Genomic DNA, 22,933 nt, shown 5'->3' with positions numbered 1-22,933 from the left:
TTGCAGTGGACCGGTCCAGAGGATGTTTACTAGATGAAACAGAAAGCACATCCCATAAACAAAACCCTGATGAATAGCTTTTTGCCTGAAACGTCGATTTCCTGCTCCTTGGATGCTGCCTGACCTGCTGTGCTTTTCCAGAACCACTAAAATCGATAATCAGAGGTTAGACAGGCTAGACTTGTATCTGCTGCAGTTTAAAAGGGTAAGGAGGTGACCAGATTGAAACAGATGCAAAAAATGAATCTTTCTTCTTTTGGGAGAATCTAGAATTAGTGGTCATTGATTCAACATAAGACTGTGCCTCATTAAAACAAAATCTGTCACATGGCGAGCTTATTTCAGTGAGCGACCACCTCATTAAAAACAAAATTATGATCTATAAAGACAGGTTCATGCTGGCATCTAACTTGTCCAGGAATTACATCAGCTGGGGTTGTAACACATGGAACAATAATTTATACTTTTTGTAGACTTACTTCCTAGTCTTGTGATTGCTCATGCTGGGTTTGAAATTTCAAATCTTGTCAATATTTTCCATTAAAAATTGAAAATACAAAAAATCCATACTCAATGTTAATTTGACTGTGGATTTAATATGCTTCATACTACTGGTGTTGAGCAGTTGCACCCTCATTATGTAGGAGGTGCATACATATGGAATTTTGTCACAGCCACTCAGATAATTAAGGGCAAGACAAGTTATTCTGCTTATCCTAACTTATCTCTTCAAATTATGTAATCAAGAGGAAATATTGGGGACAAAAAGAGGATTCTCATTCAATCAAGTTCAGACAACTGCCCTTGCCATGCGAATGATACCTGCCCAGAGAATAAATATCACCCTCGTGACCAGCAGATACCAGGGAAACAGCCAGTAACAATGTACACATGTACTAAAAGGAGACCTGCATGATTCAAAGGCTTTGTGCAATGTAGGTGCATGATGAATAAAGGTTGAACATTTGGAGTTAAGATATTATTTTGTCAATCTTTGTGACCACCTATGTTGATTAACTTAACCGTAACTTGCAGTGTATATTTTTATTTAATGAAATGTGTCATGTTTGGAGAAATGCAATTATCCTTAATTTACTGCTGGGTTCCTGTAACCATGTGATCCCTTCCTATGTGTGTGTTTTTTTTTGGCAGCTATTAAACACACATCACTTAAAACACTGATTATAGGTAGAATAGTCCCCCCTTAAAAGGAAATGAAATACCATTTCAAAAATGCATTTCAGCATGAGATATGACTGACACAACAGAACATGAATATTAAATCTATTCATCCTTATTCCTGTCTTACGTAATTCCTAACTTATTCTGCCATTTTTACATTCTTGATTCATTTGCAGTATTTTATTCAGCAATATAAACAATTTTTATATTATAAAGTTGAATTGATAAATACCACCGCAATAATGTCACATTTTGACTCTTATTTGTCTATTAAAGTTAAGGAATTATGGTAAGTATAGATCAGCGTTTCTTTACAATCATGACAGGCATAGAATTAAACTTGCAAAGATCAAATACTAAGCCTAAAGTTTCCTTTTCCACCATAGAACATTTCTTCTCATATTGGTTTAATTTCTTAGAAAAGTACTCCAGTGGCTTCGATTTCTGATTCGTCAGAAGTTTATAAAATCATGAGAGGCATGGATAGGATAAAGAGACAAAGTCTTTTCCCTGGGGTGGGGGAGTCCAGAACTAGAGGGCATAGGTTTAGTGTGAGACAGGGAAGAAATAAAAGAGACCCAAAAGGCAACATTTTCTCTCAGAGGGTGGTACGTGTATGGAATGAGTTGCAAGAGGAAGTGGTGGAAGCTACTACAATTGCAACATTTAAAATGCATCTAGATGGGTATATTAATAGGAAGGGTTTGGAGGGATATGGGCCAGGTGCTGGCAGGTGGGGCTAGATTGTGTTGGGATATCTGGTCGGCATGGACCAGTTGGATCGAAGGGTCTGTTTCTGTGCTGTACATCTCTATGACTTTATGACAGAGTTCTCAGCCACCTTGACTCCCAATACGATATTGTTGGCATCATCATGTTCCATTTTTTAATGCATGCTGAAAGCTCCCCTTAAATCTTGGCTCTTTGTGACTTTTGCTGCCTCTCTTAGGGCTTTACTAAAGCCTTTGACAAGGTTTCACATAGTAGACTAATAAGTAAAGTTTGATCATGTGGGTTTCAAGGTGAGCATGTCAACTGGACACAAAACTGGATTAACAGCAGGAGATAGAGAGTGATGGTGGAGGGTTGTTTTTCAGACTGGAGGCCTGTTCCCATAGGGACCAGTGCTGGGTCCACTTTTGTCTGTCATTTATATAAAATGATTTAGATGAAAATTTCGGAGGCTTCGTTAGTATGTTCGCTGATGACACCAATAGGGGACAGTGAAAAAAGTTATCTAAGCTTACAAAGAAATATTAATCAATTGGGTCAATGTGCTGCGGAGTGGCAGATGGAGTTTAATTTGCGTAAATGTGAGATAATGCATTTTGGTAAAACAAACAAGGGCAGGACTTATACAACTAAAAGTTGGGCCTTGGGTAGTGTTGGAGAACAGAGGGGCCTGGAGTTCAGGTAGATAATTCTTTGAAGTTTACATCATATGTAGACGGAGTAGTCAAGAAGACATTTATCATGCTTGCCTCCATTTCTCAGACCTTTGAGTATAGGAATTGGGATGTCATATTAAAGGTTGTACAGGATATTGGTGAGGCTTCTTCCAGAGTACTGTGCCCACTTCTGGTCCAGTTATAGGAAGGATATTATCAAGCTGGAGAAGGGTCAGAAGAGATTTACGAGAATGTTTCCGGGAATGGGAACTCAAGTTATAAGGACAGGCTGGGACTTTTTTCATTGGAGCATAGGAGGTTCAGGGGTAACATTATAGAGATTTATTAATTGTGGGGGGTATAAGCAAGGTGAATGGCAGTTATCTCTTCCCTAATATAGGGGATTTCAAGATTAGGGAACAGATTTTTATGGTGAGAGAGGAGAAAGATTTTTAAAAAGACATGGAGGAAATTTGTATTTGCACAGCTTCCAGAGGAAGTGGTGGATGTGGGCATACTTAAAGTTTAAAAGACATTTAAATAAAGTGCATGAATATATGAAAGGTTTGGAGGGAAATGAGCCAAACGCAGGCAAGTGCGACTAGTTTAGTTTGGGATTGTGGTTGGAATGGACTAATTGACCCAAAGGATCTGTTTCCATGTAGTAAATCTCTACAACTCTTAGATTCTGGAAAAGTCTCAGAGGACTAGAAAACTGCCAACATCATACCTTTATTTTATAAATGAAGGAAACAAAAAACAAAAAGGTAACAATAGGTCAATAACAAATAACAATTTGTTATTAGGAGATGTTTAAACTCATTATAAAGGATGTAATAGCACAGCATTTAGAAATACATAATACAATCAAGCATAGTCAGGTAGCTTTATGATGGAAAAATTATGTCTGACAAATTTATTAGAATTCTTGAAGGAGATAACAAGCACAATATAATGGGTGTAATACATTTGGATTTTCATGTAGCATTTAATAAGGTAGTATACATTACATTAATTAATAAAATGAGCCCATGGCATTGGAAATAGTATATTAGCATGGAGAGAAGATCAGCTAACTAACAGAAGTCACAGAGTTAGCATAAGAGGGACATTTTCAGGTTGGTATCCTGTAATTAGTGGAGTGCCACAGGGATCAGTGCTGGAGCCACAATGATTTACAATATATATCAATGCCTTGGATGAGGAAAGTGAATGTATTAAAGTCTACAACAAGAAGACAGTTGGCAAGGATGACTCAAAGTCTGCAGGGGGATATAGACAGGTAAAGAGAATGGGCAAAAACTTGGCAGATGAAATACAACATGGGAAAATGTGAATTTGGCAAGAGGCTTGAAGAGTTCAATATTATTTAAATGGAGAAAGGCTGCAGAAAGCTACCTTACGGAAGAATTTGGGAATTCTCATTCATAAATCACAGAAAGCTAGCATGTAAGTTCAACGGGTGATCAGGAAGGCCAGTGGAACGTGGGCCTTTATTTCAGAGGATATTGGTATAAAAACAATGAAACTTTGTTTATGCTTTACATGTCACTATCAGACCACAGCTAAAACACTGGACAGTTGTAGCCCCTTATCTAAAAGTTAATTCTTTATTAAAACTGAAATAGAACGATATACTAGGAGAAAGTGAGGACTGCAGATGCTGGAGATCAGAGTCAAAATGTGTTTTGCTGGAAAAGCGCAGCTGGTCAGGCAGTATCCGAGGAGCAGGAGAGTTAGCATTTCAAGCATAAGCTCTTCATCAGTAACGTTCCTGAGAAACATTGATTCTCCTGCTCCTCTGACGTTGCCTAACCGTCTGCACTTTTCCAACACTACACCTTTTGATTAGAAAGATATACCGGCATTGGAGGAAGCCTAAAGGGAGGTTCACTAGGTTGATCCTGGGTATGGAAGGTCTGTCGTGTGAGGAGAGGTTGAGTAGGTTGGGCCTGTACTCATTGGAGTTTAGAAGAATGAGAAGCAATCTTATTTAAAATGTACAAGATTCTGAGGGGACTTCACACAGTAGCTCCAGGGAGGTTATTTCTCCTTGTGGGAGAGTCGAAGACTAGAGGACATAATCTCAGACTAAGGGGTGATCCATTTAAGGTAATGATGAGGAGGAATTTCTTCTTCCAGAGGACTGACCATTTGTGGAATTCTTTATCTCAGAGGGCTGTCAAGGCTGGGTCATTAAGTATATTCAAGGAGAAGGCAATTAAGGGCTATGGCAGGCAAGAGGAATTGAGGATTCGAAGATTGGACATGATCATACCAAATAGCCTACCTCTGCCCCTACATCTTTTGATCTTATACAGTCATAGAGATGTACAACAGAGAAACAGACACCCCGGTCAAACTCGTCCATGCCAACTAGATATCCCAATCTAATCTAGTCCCAACTGTCAGCACTTAGCCCAAATCCCTCTAAAACTTTTCTATTCAGATGTCTTTTAAATGTTGTAATTGTACTAGCCTCCACCACTTCCTCTGGCAGCTCATTGCACACACATACCACCCTCTCGGTGTGAAAAAGTTGTCTCTTGGGTCTCTTATATCTTTCCCCTCTCACCCTAAACTTATGCTCTCTAGTTCTGGACTCCCCCTCCCCAGGGAAAGGAATTTGTCTATTTATCCTATCCATGCCCCTCATGATTTTATAAACCTCTAAGACGTCACCCTTCAGCCTCCAACACTCCAGGGAAAACAGCCCCAGCCTGTTCAGCCTCTCCCTATAGGTCAAATCCTCCAACCCTGGCAACATCCTTCTAAATCTTTTCTGAATGCTTTCAAGTTTCACAACATCCTTCCAATAGAAGGAGACCAGAATTGCACACAATATTCCAACAGTGGCTTTACTAACATCCTGTACAGTTGCAACATGACCTCCCAACTCTTATATTCAATATTCTGACCAATAAAGAAAAGCATACTAAATGCCTTCTTCACTATCCTATCTATCTGCGACTTTACTTTCAAGGAGCTATGAACCTGCACTGCAAGATTTTTTTTAAAAAATTCAAAAATATACTTTATTCATAAAATATTTTGATGATCTATACAATTGGTTATGCCATACATACGTAGCATTCCATTTCTTTATATACAGAGATCGAGTGATCATTTGAATATACAGACCTGTATGTTTACTATCCATATATATTTAGCTGAGGCATCAGCGGAGCCCACTTACTGCATGGGACCCCTGTTCTTTGGCAGGCCGACGTTACACAACGGTCTTTCCCCACCACGCCTTGGCAGCAGCTGCCCCAAGCTTCAGCGCATTCCTCAAAATGTAGTCCTGGACCTTGGAATGTGCCAGTCCGCAACACTCAGTCGGGGTCAGCTCCTTCAGCTGGAAGATCAACGGGTTTCAGACAGACCAAAGAGCGTCTTTGACCGAGTTGATGATCCTTCAGGCACAATTGATGTTAGTCTCGGTGTGCGTCCCAGGGAACAGACCATAGAGCACGGAGTCCCACGTCATGGAGCTGCTCGGGACAAACCTCAACAAACACCACTGCATTCCTCTCCAGACTTCCTTTGCATAGGCACATTCCAGAAGGAGATGTGTGAGTCTTTTTTTTTATTTCAAAAATATACTTTATTCATAAAATTTGATGGACTGTACAGTTGGTCATGCCATGCATACATAAACATTTGCATACAGAGATCAGATTTCATCATTTGTACATACAGGTCTGTACGTTTATCAATCATATATCCATATATTTAGCTGAGGCATCAGCAGAGCCCAAAAGACCGAGTGGGCCCCCTGTTTTTCTTAAGCAGGCAGACTTTACTCGGTAGTCTTTCCCCACCGCGCCTTGGCAGCAGCTGCCCCAAGTTTCAGCACATCCCTCAACACGTAGTCCTGGACCTTGGAATGTGCCAGTCTGCAACACTCAGTCGGGGTCAACTCCTTCAGCTGGAAGATCAACAGGTTTCGGACCACCCCAGAGAGCGTCCTTCACCGAGTTGATGATCCTCCAGGCACAGTTGATGTTTGACTCGGTGTGCGTACCGGGGAACAGACCGTACAGCACGGTGTCCCACGTCACAGGATGAACCTCGACAAATATCACTGCATTCCTCTCCAGACTTCTTCTGCATAGGCACATTCCAGAAGGAGGTGTGTGACAGTCTAGTTTCCACCACCCCCCCACAAGCCACTTCGAGGGCAGCATGCGGTGCGGTTGAGAGTCCAGGCATGCATAAAGGATCTCACCTTCTCACCACCAGCCAAGCCATGTCTTGGTGCTTGTTGGAAAGTTCTGGCGATGAGGCATTCTGCCAAATGACTTTGACAGTCTGTCCAGGGAACCACTCGATAGAATCCACCCTCTCCTTTTCCAGAAGGGTCTCAAGGACACTACGTGCTGACCACTTCCTGATGGACTTGTGGTCAAAAGGTGTTTTACTTCAAAAATTTCTCCACGAAGGACAGGTGATAAGGAACAGTCCAACTACTCGGAGCCAGGCCCATCCTTCGTAACACCGGGGACAGGTAGAACTTTAGTATGTAGTGACACTTGGTGTTTGCATACCGGGGATCCACGCACAGCTTGATACAGCCACACACAAAGGTGGCCATCAGGATGAGAGTGGCATTGGGTGTGTTTTTTCCCTGTTGCCCAGATCTTTATACAGCAAGTCCCTTCGGACCCGGTCCATCTTTGATCTCCATATGGTCTCATCCACTCCGCAGTCTCCCTAGGACCTCACCATTAAGTGTATAATTCCTGCTAAGATTTGCTTCCCCAAAATGCAGCACCTTGCATTTATCTGAATTAAACTTCATCTGCCACTTCTCAGTCCATTGGCCCATCTGATCAAGATCGAGTTGTAATCTGAGGTAACCTTCTTTGCTGTCCACTGCACCTCCAATTTTGGTGTCATCTGCAAACTTACTAACTGTACCTCTTATGTTCATAACCAAATCATTTATGTAAATGAAGAAAAGTAGTGGACCCAGCACCAATCCTTGTGGCACTCCACTGGTCACAGGCCTCCAGTCTGAAAACCAACCCTCCACCATCACCTTCTGTCTTCTACCTTTGAGCCAGTTCTGTATCCAAATGGCTAGTTCTCCCTGTATTCCATGAGATCTAACCTTGCTAACCAGTGTCCCATGGGGAACCTTGTTGAATGCTTTACTGAAGTCCATATAGATCATGTCAATCGCACAGCCCTCATCAACGCTTTTTGTTACTTTTTCAAAAAACTCAATCAAGTTCATAAGATATGATTTCCCATACACACAACCATGTTGATTATCCCTAATTGGTCCTTGCTTCTCCACATAGGTGTAAATTCTATCCCTCAGGATTCCCTCCAACAACCTGCCCACCACCGATGTCAAACTCACTAGTCTGTAGTTCCTGGTTTGCCCTTACCACTTTTCTTAAATCGTGGCACCACGTTAGCCAACTCCAGTCTTCCGGCACCTCACCTGTGACTATACAGGTATCTCAGCAAGAGGCCCAGCAATCATTTCCTTGGCTTCCTGCAGAGTTCTAGGGTACACCTGATCAGGTCCTGTGGATTTATCTACCTTTATTCATTTCAAGACATCCAACGCTTCTTCCTCTGTAATATGGACATTTTTCAAGATGTCACCATCTAGTTCCCCACATTCTATATCTTCCAGGTGCTTCTCCACAGTAAACACTGATGCAAAATACTCATTTAGTATCTCCCCCATCTCCTTCAGCTCCACACAAAGGCTGCCTTGCTGATCTTACTCGCTCTCTAGTTACCCTTTTGTCGTTAATATATTTGTAAAAACCCTTTGGATTCTCCTTATCTCATGTCCCCTTTTTGCCATCCTGATTTCCCTCTTAAGTATTCTCCTCCTGCCTTTATGCTCTAAGGATTCACTCAATTTGTCCTGTCTCTACCTGACATCTGCTTCCTTCTTTTTCTTAACCAAACCCTCAATTTCTCTAATTATCAAGCTTTCCCTAAACCTAACAGCCTTTCCTTTCACCCTAACAGGAATATAGAACTTTCTAGCGTTTCACAATTTATAAAATCTACCATTGAAAAATGTACATTTGTGCATTGGTTCAAAACAACTATATTAATAGAAATGATTTTTTTTCTGTGATTAGTTGGCCTTTTTGATAACATTACCTTGTCGACTATGTACATTTGCAAAAAAAAAGGTTCACAAAACAGAAGTCTGCATTTCATTTAAGGTAGGACATACACAATAGCACACTTCCATTTAATGAAATAATTGTTTACCCTAATGTCTTTTGGAAATTAAATGCCTTTAAAACTTCAGTGGATCAGAGTGACATATTTTCAGCATGCAATTATCTCATTAGAAGGTAATAATACTATAGGTACTAAATTACTCGATTCATACTTGGTCAATTGAGCAAATACCACATTGTTCATCATCTACCCAATCAGGATATAACCCCACAAAAGTCCATCACACAATAACTTAAATTTGGGAGATTCACGTATAATCTCATTTTATCATTCCATACTCCAGCAGTGACCAGAAAAATCTAGTGCTTTATATAATGTGGCATATGGGTATTCAGCAAAGCTTCAGCAGTGGTGTTAGGAACTGAATTAATTACTGTCATAAAAAAAATTGCGAACACAGGATAATACTAGCATTGCAAATTTTACATTAGGCATTGCTTTTTTTGTAACAGTTGCCCTTGCACATCTGTGCTACTTATTTATTATTTCAAATGAAAAGATTTCCAATATGGGGGTAGCAAGGATTTCTGAAATAACTGAAGTATGGTCTGAGGAAGCAATATGGAAAATGTGGAAGCAACAAATATAACCTGTAGCTTCTTCCATGCCCTGTTAGCTTCTTAGGCATGACATTACAGAAAAAGGTGCCATATTATGCTGACTGCGCAGGCAAACGTGGTGCTAATACTTAGCTTTCCTGGAGTTCAACATCTTTGATAATACAGTAGTTTTTCGAAGAATTAGTTCTTATTTATCATTTTGTGTCAATTGCAATTATGTTATGCCACCCAAATGTTGGCTTTGATTTGTTTTGTTTAAAATCTTTCAACAAACATTAATAAGAACTTTAGGGTTACAATTACATCTGTATGTAAGCCTTCTTACAAAAGAGCTTTATCGTGGTGGTACAATAATCCTATTCTTCATCACCAGGCTTGTAATGCCATTCTAGAATACAAATGTCTGCTAGATCTTGAGAATATTTGTAGAGTCTTTAACTCCTACCATCCTGTCTCTGAGCGAAGCAGCTACCATCTCCTCTGATGAAAGTTAACATTTAAAGAGCATTTAACTGCATTTTGCAATCCATGTAAAAACACAACCACAGCACAATATCTTCCATCGCATTTTTATGCACAACTTGAAGGAAATGTATCAATTATAAAACAAAATTACATTCCTGTTGCTTTCAATAAATAATTATATTGATCTCAGCAGTTAACAAGCAATAGTGAGAGAAACATCACGTCACACACAGTAACCAAGGACCATAAAAAATTGCACAATAAAATAGCAGCAATAAAAATCTAATTCAATTATAATTGTCAGATAAAGTACTAGGGACGCCCTCACTGAAAATAGATACATGGTTATACATTGAGGAACCATGGCAGGTTTGATTGATCCTTCAGATTCCGAATGTCCCACGTCTAAAAGCTGCAGTCTGCATATTAAACAGTTACCAGGCGCAAGGCTTTACATCAATTACAAAACAGTGAGTGGAATGAGATTAAAATGAAATTTACAGCATCACTGAATGAGAATCTTCCAATTCAAACAGAGTTTAAATATTACCGAGCAAGAGCCCAGAAATAACTACAAATTATAAAATATATAAATTTGAGACATTGACGCTATTAAAGTGATAAGACTGAAAAAGCATATGTCAACTATAACCTCTGCACATCAAATGTTTACAAAATAACGATTTCAATTCAGTTTTCCCCCTATGATAATATTAATTTCAAACAGGCCTACTCCCTTTCTGGTTCTCTTTCAAAGCACTGCAGTTTACCCTACATTGATACAACTAAACAACAGTACATGAGACACATAACAATCCTGCGTGCAAGGTGAAACATCTTTAGTTCAAAAATTGAATCACTAACCTTAAATGCATGTTCCAAACGATTGTGCACAGACTGCTGTACATGGTAATGTTCTAACATCTGAAGAGGTGCAATTTTGTATGCATTGCTATTTATTCTCCCAAGCTATACATTGTCTTTTTTACAAATGCATTTAAAATGTATTTTTCCATGTACACAGGATAGCATTATCCAAATAGAATGATCCATCCTGATACTCCAGGAATTTATTTCAGGCCCTCAGCCTCTCTAATAAAAAAAATGCTGAAGACTCTTAATGATTCATCAAAAACCCCTCTGTGCATAATTTAAAATGAATCAAACAAGATATCTGCTTACCATGTGCACACCCCCAAGTAAAAGAATCAGGCCAGCAGAGACAGATTGAGGATGTATTTTGCAGACGGGCTGCAGCTTCTCAGTGATTCTCTCTGAGCCTTGCTCCCTCCTGGGAGAATGAGCTCATTCCAAGCTGCCAACAGCCGCCCCTCAGCCATTGCAGTGTCACTGCAGATCGTCTACTGAGTGCAGGCACGTCATCAAGGAAGATCAGCTATAAAGCCAACCCATACCATCCCTTCTCTAATTTGAAAGCTGAATGGGATATCGTTTATTCAGTTGTCTCCAAGCAAGAAATTTAAATGGAAAAGAATCTAAAGTGTACTGTTGCAATAGATTGAAATTGGGACTCCAAAATATCCTTTGCAGCCAGAAATCATTCCCAAATCCTAAAACTGTGAAAGTATTTTATCTACTTGAGAACACAAATTAGAAGGTTACCATGGCATTCCAGCCAATTGTTTTCATTCACACATTATCTTTTCTGAGGCAGGATTATATAAATGCAGAAAAGCAGAATGTTGCAGTCTGCAGCAGAGACTGTGATCACTGGCATCCTTTTAGAAAAGCTACACCAAATTGATCATGTTTAACATGACCACCCCCCCCCAAGATGCTTCCACAGATAATCCTGCTTCATAGAGGTGCAGGCAGGCTATCAGTGATAAGATTATAATTACAAACGCTCACAATGTAATTAGTCAATTAAATGAAAATTATACACATGGCATCCAATTTGATATAAATCGCAATAGGGAAGCTTTGGGGAACACTGATCCAAACCTTACTATTGCTCTAAAATTATTTCTGGAAGAAATCAACACAATGAATCAGAGCAAAAGAAAGCTAATGTCTAAATATAGAACATGTAATTTTACTGCAAAAGATCATTGATATCATCTGCACACTTCGACGATAAGGATTAAGCAGCATTTATTTCAGTCATCCACACCTGATTCAACAGTGTCTGACTGCACAGAGCAGACATTAACTGACAGTACCTCCATGGTGTCATATTTGTGTCAAAATGCACTAACTTAATAATTCAAAACCTGAGCCGTTAGAGATTTAGTATCAGAAGGATTATGTTATTTTCAATTTATGAAATTTTTAACCTCCAAAAGCAAAAGCCGATCCTGAAAATGCAAACTAATGTGCAGACTTTACCTTTCCAAATCTTGAGATATTAAAAAAACATTTGAGATATACACATACAAACACACGGAAACATTATTAATACATGGCCACTAAGCAGTCAGGAAAATGAGCTGAAGATACCAAGTCACAAGGTCTCCAGAGAAGATAGAGAAAATGTAGAGGAGCAGGAGTAGCCTAAGAGGTGAAAGATAAAATAACTTCAATAATAAGAGAGAGTAAGCAAGTAGTGGCAATGTTACTGGTGGCATTAAGAAACAAAATAAAGAGAAATAGAATTAAGATTGTAGTGGGGGGTTCATGTGTGGATAACCATGGCAACTGTGATGTAGTAGGCATTTAGGTGGAGAGATTACTCAAGCACATAACAAAGGTAAAGGGGTTTTAATGAGGGATTTTAATTTTCATATGGATTGCACTAAACAGACTGGCACATGTCAAAATATAGTAAATTTTTTGATTGTGCTTGGCATAGTTTTTTTTACAATATGTCCTGGAGCCAACAAAGGGTGTGCCATATCACATTTAGTAATGAATGATGAACCTGATTTAATTAATGAAGCCTATTGATGCATGAATGTTTATCTAATAGTGATTATAATGTGATTGAATTCAATATAGTGCTACAAAGGAAAAGTGGAAAACAGCTGTAAGATTCTTGATTTAGGTGAGGTTAACTTCAATATACTGCTCACAACAAATTGGACAAATCAGCTAATGGGTATAATGATAGAATATCAGGGGATAGAGTTAAAAAAATGTAATATGATACAGAAATGTATTTGTATTCATTCATTGGATTTGGGCATTGCTGGCTTATCCAGCATTTGTAGCTTGTTCCAAATTGCCCTTGAGAAGTTGGTAGTGAACTGCTTTCTTGAACTACTACAATCCATATGTACACCCAGAATACTATCAAAAAGCGAGTTCCAGAATTTTGGTGCAGTGACAATGAAGAAATGGTAATACAGTTCCAAGTCAGGATGGTGCATCACTTGGGGGAGAATGGCAGATAGTGGTCCTCCCAAGCATTTGCACTCCTTGTCCTTCTAGATGTCAAAGATTGCAGGTTTGGAAGGTGCTTTAGGAGGAGCCATGGTGAATTACTGCAGTGCATCTTGTAGGTAGTACACACTGGTGAGATTTTACCACCAAAAAAGTGTTTTACCTGATACAACAATGTTCATGTTTCCTCCTGCATTATAACAAACTGGACATGAATATTGTGGAATTGAAGAATTCAATAGATATTTATTACAAACAACTATTATGTACAAGCATTATATTCATCAAACACATATGTGTCTGAGCTAACATTAAACAATTAGATTCAACTGAGGAGCAGACTTGCAGTGGAGCATGATGTTTCAAGGGATCTGAGGTAAGCTGGAATATGAGAACCTGTATAGCCTTGGGTCACATTTTATGATACATTGATGATATCATGAGTATATCTCTTACAGGCATATTGAAATTCTGAGCATGAGATATTATACAACACACAGTGCTGGTAGTGAGCATCATTGGGAAGGGAGTAAATGTGGGAGGTAATAGATAGGGTACCAGTCAAACTGGTTGCTTTGTCTTGATTGGTGCTGAGCATCTTGAGTATTGTTACAGTTGCACCCATCCAGGCATGTGGATAGTATTCCATTACACTTCTGACATGTACCTTGTAGATGGTGGACATAACTTGGTGAGTCAAGAGGGGAGTTACTTGTCATTAAAAGGTAAGATCACTTCATACCAAAATAAAATATAATGTTAAATTAAGAGATAAGAGAAAACTAAAGGTGAAAACATACAAAAAATGTAAAAAAAAGTTCAAGTTCTGACAAATAGGGGAGATAAGAAGTACTATAATGAGTGATGAAAACAAGAGTGCAAAACTGAAACATGAGCTGAACCACAAAAAATCTTATAATAGGTAAAAGAGTGGTCAGCAGTAATGTGGCCCATTAAGACTGACAAGTGATAGTGTCAATGAAAATTGAACAACGTTGAGTAGTTGAGTAGTTCCTTTGTGTCCTCATTTGGAGTTGAGGAGAATGTCAGCTGGACAACCCAAGGAAACTGATATCAAATCAAGGACTCAACAAATTAATGTGAGCAAACTGCGTTAACAAAGAAAATAATGACACAAATAAATGACAAATATCCAGGAGGAGCAGCTTTCTTTCTATTTTAAGAAGTTGGTGTGAACATTGCAGATGCCTTGATTATGATTTTCCAGACTTCTCTAGATTTGAGAACCTGTATTTCATTTGGAGGTTTATAAAAGCCATCCTACCAATTAAGAAACTTGAGAGAGGGTAATCGGGGAATTATCAACTAAATAACCAATTATCTGTTGTGGGGAAATTACTAGGGTCAATGGGCCAAATCTTCCAATTTCTGGATTGTTGGAGACCACATGAATAACTGAAGATGCATGACAGGAGCCTGTGGAAGTCCTAATGCATGGATCTATGCAGGATATGCTCAAGTTATTTAATGCGAGATTTTCTTGCTGTCCAGGATCTTTTGTAAATGTGTCCAACTCTGAGTTGGAGTCAGAGACATTGGGCAGTTCCATAGTACTTACAGGATAATGAAATGTTAGAAAGATTAAAACCTGGTTTAACATGTGGATAACTACATAGATGACTCCTTAATCAGCACCTGACCATCCCACTACTCCCCAACCCAACTTGACTACTGCCACCCAACTGACTAAAACCCAACCCTCCCAACCAGATCACTCCCCACCCTGACCACTGAGCTAACTGATACCCAAGTTCCAACTAACCTCTATGCAAACACCTACCTTGCTCTAGCTACTTGCCCGAACCTGCGTATCCCTTTATTTAAATAGGCAAGTGTATCTCTATTCAAAGTGGCATAAACTGAGCCAAGTTTAAACTTTTGAATAAAATCTAAGTGAACAATATTGGGTTATTACATGAATCCAGTACAAATTTAGTTATGCCTTGCTCGCATGAGCACAAAATGCTTTGTGATTATATATCAAATGTTAAAAAAATAAAGAATTGACAAGATAATCCTGGATTAGTCCATAATCCCTGAGTGGTTAAAGTTGTTGATTCTAGTTACTATCCATTATTAAACCTATTAAATTATTTCATAAAGGTTGAGTCATTGAATTCGGTCTGAGGGTTGAAAATGTTAACATAATAATAGCTAAGGCCCAAACTTGGTATGTCTTTCACTGAAAAACCCAATGGCTAAACATAATTGTCAACTATGTTTGACATAGTGAGATTTTGCCACCAAAAAAGTGTTTTATCTGATGCAACATGTCTTCATGCAATACCTGTCAAAAGTTCTATGTTTCTTTCTCCTTACTGTCAAAACTGTCAAAAAAAACTACCATTAGAAAACTTCACACAAATATAGTTTCATAGCTAAACGTGTTTTCAACATCATAAAACATGCAGAATAAGAAATGTCAATGTCAGCTTTTGTGTAATGTATGCCATGGGCTGTGCTGAGGGAGGATATTCCTGGAAATACATCCAGGGAAGTTATTTGGGTAGAACCGAGAAATAAGAAAGGGATGATCACCTTATTGGGATTCTATTATAGGCCCCCTAATAGACAGAGGGAAATTGAGAAACAAACTTGTAAGGAGATCTCAGCTATCTGTAAGAATAATAGGGTGGTTATGGTAGTGGATCTTAACTTTCCAAACTTAGACTTGGACTGACATATTGTTAAAGGTTTAGATGGAGAGGAATTTGTTAAGTGTGTACAAGACAATTTTCTGATTCAGTATGTGGATGTATCGACAAGAGAAGGTGCAAAACATGACCTAGTCTTGGGAAATAAGGCAGGTGACTGGGGCCAGTGATCATAATTCTATTAGTTTTAAAATAGTGATGGAAAAGGTTAGACCGGATCTAAAAGCTGAAGTTCTAAATTGGAGGAAGGCCAATTTGATGGTATTCGGCAGAGCTTTCTAAAGTTGATTGAGGACAGATGTTTCCAGGTAAAGGAACAGCAGAAAAATGGGAAGCCTTCAAAAATGATAGTCCAGAGACAGTATGTTCCTGATGGGGTGAAAAGCAAGGGTACTAGTTGTAGGAAGTGCTGGATGACTAGAGAAATTGAGGGATGGTCACGAAAAAGACGGAGGTATATGTCAGGTATAAACAGCAGAGATTGAGTGAATCCTTAGATAATATAGAGGAAGTAGGAGTACACTTAAGAGGGAAATCAGGAGGGCAAAAAGGGGACATGAGGTAGCTTTGGCAAATAGAATTAAGGAGAATCCAAAGGGTTTTTACAAATACATTAAGAACAAAAGGGTAACTAGGGAGAGAATAGGGCCCCTCAAAGATCAGCAAGGCAGCCTTTGTGTGGAGCCACAGAAAATGGGGGAGATACTAAATAAGTATTTTGCATCAGTATTTACTTTGGAAAAGGATATGGAAGATATAGACTGTAGGGAAATAGATGGTGACATCTTGCAAAATGTCCACATTACAGAGGAGGAAGTGCTAGATGTCTTGAAACGGTTAAAGGTCGATAAATCCCCAGGACCTGATCAGGTGCACCCAAGGACTCTGTGGGAAGCTAGAGAAATGATTGCTCGGCTTCTTGCTGAGATATTTGTATCATCGATAGTCACAGGTGAGGTGCCAGAAGACTGTTGGTTGGCAAACGTGGTGCCACTGTTTAAGAAGGGTGGTAAAGACAAGCCAGGGAACTATAGACCGGTGAGCCTGACCTCAGTGGTGGGTAAGTTGTTGGAGGGAATCCTGAGGAACAGGATGTACATGTATTTAGAAAGGCAAAGACTAATTAGGGACAGTCAACATGGCTTTGACCGTGGGAAATCATGTCTCAAAAACTCGATTGAGTTTTTTGAGGTAGTAACAAAGAAGATTGATGAGGGCAGAGCAGTAGATGTGATCTATATGGACCTCAGTAAGGAGTTTGACAAGGTTCCCCATGGGAGACTGGTGAGCAAGGTTAAATCTCATGCATACAGGGAGAACTAGCCATTTGGATACAGAATTGGCGCAAAGATAGAAGACAGAGGGTGGAGGTGGAGGGTTGTTTTTCAGACTGGAGGCTTGTGACCAGTGGAGTGCCACAAGGATCGGAGCTGGTCCTCTACTTTTTGTCATTACCATAAATGATTTGGATGCGACCATAATAGGTACAGTTAGTAAGTTTGCAGATGACACCAAAATTGGGGGTGTAGTGGACAGCGAAGAGGTTTACCTCAGATTACAACAGGATCTTGACCAGATGGGCCAATGGGCTGAGGAGTGTCAGATGGAGTTTAATTCAGATAAATGCTAGGTGCTGCATTTTGGGAAAGCAAATCAGCCCAGGACATATACACTTAATGGTAAGGTCCTAGGGAGTGTTGCTCAACAAAGAGACCTTGGAGTGCAGGTTCATAGCTCCTTGAAAGTGGAGTCATAGGTAGATAGGATAGTGAAAAAGGCGTTTGGTATGCTTTCCTTTATTGGTCAGAGTATTGAATACAGGAGTTGGGAGGTCATGCTGCGGCTGTACAGGACATTATTTAGGCCACTGTTGGAATATTGTGTGCAATTCTGGTCTCCTTCCTATCGGAAAGATGTTGTGAAACTTGAAAGAGTTCAGAAAAGATTTAGAAGGATATTGTCAGGGCTGGAGGATTTGAGCTATAGGGAGAGGCTGAATAAATGGGGGCTGTTTTCCCTGGAGCGTTGGAGGCTGAGGGGTGACCTTATAGAGATTACAAAATTATGAGGGGCATGGATAGGGTAAATAGACAAAGTATTTTCCCTGGTGTCAGGGAGTCCAGAACTAGAGGGCATAGGTTTAGGGTGAGAGGGGAAAGATATAAAAGAGACCTAAGGGGCAACTTTTTCATGCAGAGTGTGGTATGTGTATGGAATGAGCTGCCAGAGGAAATGGTAGAGACTGGCACAATTGCAACATTTAAGAGGCATTTGGATGGGTATATGAATAGGAATGGTTTGGAGGGATATGGGCCGGGTGCTGGCAGGTGGGACTAGATTGGGTTGGGATATCTGGTCAGCATGGACAGGTTGGACTGAAGGATCTGTTTCCATGATGTACATCTCTATAACTCTACCTTAGTATATTCAGTTTGAGGAGAATGTTTGGATTAGCTTGCTGGCAGACCACAAACTTGGACAGGGATTATCAGAGTCTGCCCAAAATGGGCATTAAATCAATGAAGCAACATGCCAATTTGCCAAGGAAGAGCTAAATCATTTTCAAATTCATGCTTAATTTGTAGGTATCCAGCAGTTTTAGGAAGGCGGGAAATCAGTTTAGCGCAGTTCCAAACGCAGTGTTGAGCTGCCACATTTTTAGGGATGAGATGAATTAAGTATTTATTGCTAGGTAAATCCAATGTTATATGGCAGAATTACTGTTAGACATTGGGCAGTGAGAATCTATAAGTACAACACAGCTTAATTGATGAAAGTTCCATTCAATTTCAGAGAAGTACTTTTACTGTAGGTTTAGTAGATTCCATCATGCATTTCCTCCATTACAACAGCTCCTATACTTCAAAAGTACTTGGTGGGTTGTAAAGCTCAATAAGATGATTCCAAAATCATGAAAGGCTCTATAAATGTAAGTTCTTTTTTAAAAAAAGATATCTCCATTACTTTCAATTTTAGCATTAAATCTTTTAGTGAATTGCCTGCAATAAGCCATTCGCATTCACAAACAGTACCTCAAGGCTAGAAAATTGAAAGCAAAGAGAAGTTCCCTTACTTCACATAAAACCCCCCGAAGCAATATAGACCTCAATTCTTAGCAAGCTGTATTAAACATAAGCTGATCGTTCTCACTTCAAAATCATTGAAAACTGAATGAACATTGCATAACTATTTCAATGCCAACATGCTTAATCTACTATATACTTCTTACCAGTAAATCAAAACAGGCCAGTTAGTTAGCTAAATATCTGTCATTGAAGATGTAGCATGCAGTTTGGCAAAAGGGGAACTATTGGTGTACTGTATTTTGAATAAAAAGGCATATGATAATTGTTCAGATAAAAGCTTAAATCACAGTATAATTCCTACAATGGGTGTGATATATTAGTGTGGATAGACAATTAGTTAATGAAAATGAAACAGAGAATTGTGTTAAATGGATCATTTTCAACTTGGTGGACCATAACGCATAGATTGCTGTAGGGATCATAGCTTGGCCCTCCACTATTTTCAGGCTTTGTTAATTGTTATTATTATGAACACGTGGGTATACTGTACCTTTAAGAGAGTTAAAAGCTAGCAATGACAGCACCAAGTGTTCTCAACAAGATACAATGTAACATGTTCTCCAGCTACTGGGATAGCTAAGGTAGCTGGTTGCCTGGAAACAACAAAACAGATTTAAATTAAGCCAATCAGTTTAAATTATGCTCCAAAAAAAAACCAAACTCAAATCCAGTTTGAATTGAGTATATTGACAATCTTAAAAGCCAGTGACACAATCCAATGCTTTTGGGGGTGGGGGTATAAGACCAGGGAAAATTGAACAGTTGAGAGGAGAACTGCATGTAAAGATCGTCTGAAAAATAGCTCTCTTAAAAGTAACCTTTATCAATCAGTAACCTGTGAAGCAGAATCCCCAAGAAGAAGAAAAGAAGACAGGAATTCAGAGAAAACTGAAAGCTGCCTGGTTTTGAGATAAGAAGTTTTGTTTTGTAAATCTTAAACAAGGCTTTGATCGGACTGGTATTATAGAAGGGGAAGGTAAAAGACAGATTGGAGGAAGGACTTGTAAATAGTTGTTAGTTAATTATTCTCTGTTATACTTTAAGAAATAAAGTTGTTAATTTTTACAGTAAATAGTTCTTGGCTCCTTGAATTTTCACAGTTTACTGCATGGGTTAAATCTTTTCTGGGTTGCTGCTTTAAATTAATCAGGAGTGTTTACCCGTGTTGTAACCGTTTGGGGCTTGGGTCCGTGATTTGAACTGGCTTAGACAGATTTGAATAGATTTGGGGTTACAAAAAGTCCCAGAAGACTTAAACATTTGCAGATTAGTGTCCTAGATCTTTAAATAAAACGTAGGTGAGAGAATTTGGTGATTTGTGGTTGATTAAATTGAAAGTGAGAGAAATGGCTCTTAAAATTGCTAAAGAGGTTATGGGGCTTAAAAATGATTCTCAAATTTGCCAAGAAAGTTTAGAAGGAAAGAAAAAAGCCGTTCTTTTAGAATTAGCAAATAGTTTAGATTTGGGTTTAACCAAGGACAAAGGTAAAGCTGAAATTGTAAGGGAATTACTCAAATACTTAGGTGTATCAGAGAAACAGACAAGTGCGGTAGAGGTAGAAAAACTTAAATTACAATTAAGTAAAATGGAGTTAGAAGATAAACAAGTCGGAGATCTCACACTTAAATTATGTTTCGGAGGTGAGGAAGTGACTAAATAAGGTAGGTGAGTTAGCTAAACAGCACCTAAAGAGGGCGCAGTATAGAATGAAGCAGGTGGCAGATAAAAAGCTCTGAGACTCGGATGTTTTCCCAAGGGGGTGACGTATTTTACTTAGCCAGTGATAGGAGATCCCTTCAAAGCCAGGCTTAGTGGTCCCTATCAAATTGAGAAACGTTTGATTAGAAAATTAGAATCCCTACAGTGTGGAAACAGGCCCTGCAGCCCAACAAGTCCACACTGACCTTCCAAAGAATAACCTACCCAGGCTCATTTCCCTCTCACTAATACATCTAACACTATGGGCAATTTAGCATGGCCAATTCACCTGACCTGCACATCTTTGTACTGTGGGAGGAAACCCACACAGACAAAGGGAAATTGTGCAAACTCCACACAGACAGTCACTCAAGGCTGGAATCAAACCTGGGTCCATGGCACTGTGAGGCAGCAGCGCTAACCACTGAGCCACCATGCCACCTTAAGTCAAGTGAACTATCTAGTAAAGATGCCAGATAGAAAGAAAAGGTATTGCATATGTCATGCGAACATGTTGAAACCGTATTATACTAGAGAGAAAGAACCGGAGAAACAGGTGTTAGTTACTGCCCCACAGACTGAGGAATCAAATCAAGGTGATGTGGATTTTGATGTGCTTCAAAATAGATTTTAAAAATGAAGAAGTCCTTGACGAGTGGGATAGGTTAGTAAGCTATCTGTCTCAGGAGCATAGAATGCAGTTGAAAAATTTGTTACTGCAGTATAAGGACATGTGTAAGAATCAGATGAGGAGGACTATTGATATTGTACATGAAGTAGATGTAGGAAATACTGCTCCAATAAAACAACACCCCTATCGACTGTTCCCAATGGATTGGTGTTGGGATTCTCGCTTTTCCAAATTTATACAAACAATTTGGAGACGGGTCTCTGAATTTGCAGATGATAGTAAGCTCGAGAGAATAGTGAATTGTGAGGATGGTGCTGAATGATTTCAGAGAGACATTTCCAAGTTGTCCAAAGGACAGACACTTGGCAGATGAATTTTAATGCAGAGAAATGTGAGGTAATGCATTTTCAAGGAAGAAATACGGAGAGACACTACAGGCTCAATGGTACATCTTTGAGAGGAGTACAGGAGCTGCAGGACTTTGGGGTTCATGTGCATGATTCTTTGAAGATACTCAGGCAAGTTGAAACAGTTGTTGGAAAAGCTCATAGGATCCTTGGATTTATAAATAGAGGCACAGAATGTAAAAGCAAGGAAGAATTGCTACACCTGGACAAATCATTGGTCAGACCACATTTGGAATATTGCATTCAGTTCTGGACACCTTAGTTAAGGAAGGATGCTGAAGTTTTAGAGAGAGTTCAAGGGATATTTAGATACTTTAGATACAATGGAAGATTAGAGAAATTGGGCTTAATCTCCTTTGAACAGAGAAAATTAAGGGGATGAGCTTACTGAAGTGTTCAAAATTATGAACAATTTTAACAAGGTAAAGAGGTATTTCTGTTTCCACTATTTGGTATATCAGTGACTAGGGCTCACAATTTCAAGACTGTCAGCAAGACAGCTAGGAGTAAGATGAGGAGAAACGTCTTTAGTCAGACAGTTGTTAGGATTTGGAATGTGTTGCCTGAGAGTGTGATGGTGGCAGATTCTACAGGAAGTTTCAAAAGTGAGTTGGATATATATTGGGTAAAAACAATGACTGGAGATGCTGGAAACCAGATTCTGGATTTGTGGTGCTGGAAGAGCACAGCAGTTCAGGCAGCATCTGAGGAGCAGTAAAATCAATGTTTCGGGCAAAAGCCTTTCATCAGGAATAAAGGCAGAGAACCTGAAGGGTGGAGAGATAAGCTAGAGGAGGGTGGGGGTGGGGAGAAAGTAGCATATTCTTGTAGAGAGAGGAGGAAACCTTCTTCAAGGCAGGCACCCTTGCAAGAGGATTCGCAGTAGGATTAAAATCAACTAGGTAAAAACAATGACTGCAGATGCTGGAAACCAGATTCTGGATTAGTGGTGCTGGAAGAGCACAGCAGTTCAGGCAGCATCCGAGGAGCAGTAAAATCGACATTTCAGGCAAAAGCCCTTCATCAGGAATAAAGGCAGAGAGCCTAAAGGGTGGATAATCTTTCAGGAGCCAGGACAGACTCAAAAGATCGAAAGCTTCCTTCTGTACAGTAACATTGTACATATCTAGTGCATTTAATGCTGTGAATAAATAATATTCATTATAGAGAACTATTTTTACAGTTTATTTATTATATTCCAACAGCTGATTATTGAGATTATTTCACAGGCTATGGGTAGTTTTTACCTTCATTGCTTGGCCAGCAAAGTCGT

At 39.3% G+C, this 22,933-nt stretch overlaps 1 protein-coding gene across 17 annotated transcripts in view; it reads right to left on the bottom strand.

The window, feature by feature from the left end:
• Positions 1–11,156, bottom strand: part of jakmip3 (Janus kinase and microtubule interacting protein 3) — a 383,498-nt gene extending 372,342 nt beyond the window's left edge. For all 17 annotated transcript variants that reach the window (XM_072557642.1, XM_072557643.1, XM_072557644.1 and 14 more), the window contains exon 1: positions 11,003–11,156. The gene's annotated coding sequence lies outside the window, so the exon portion shown is untranslated. The remainder of the gene's footprint in view (positions 1–11,002) is intronic.
• Positions 11,157–22,933: the final 11,777 nt, after the last annotated feature.

This window comes from Chiloscyllium punctatum, chromosome 38 (assembly GCF_047496795.1).
Source record: "Chiloscyllium punctatum isolate Juve2018m chromosome 38, sChiPun1.3, whole genome shotgun sequence".
Classification (NCBI taxonomy): Eukaryota; Metazoa; Chordata; class Chondrichthyes; order Orectolobiformes; family Hemiscylliidae; genus Chiloscyllium; species Chiloscyllium punctatum.
The sequence above is the reverse complement of the archived record's forward strand: the minus strand, read 5'-3'. Positions and strand labels throughout refer to the sequence as shown.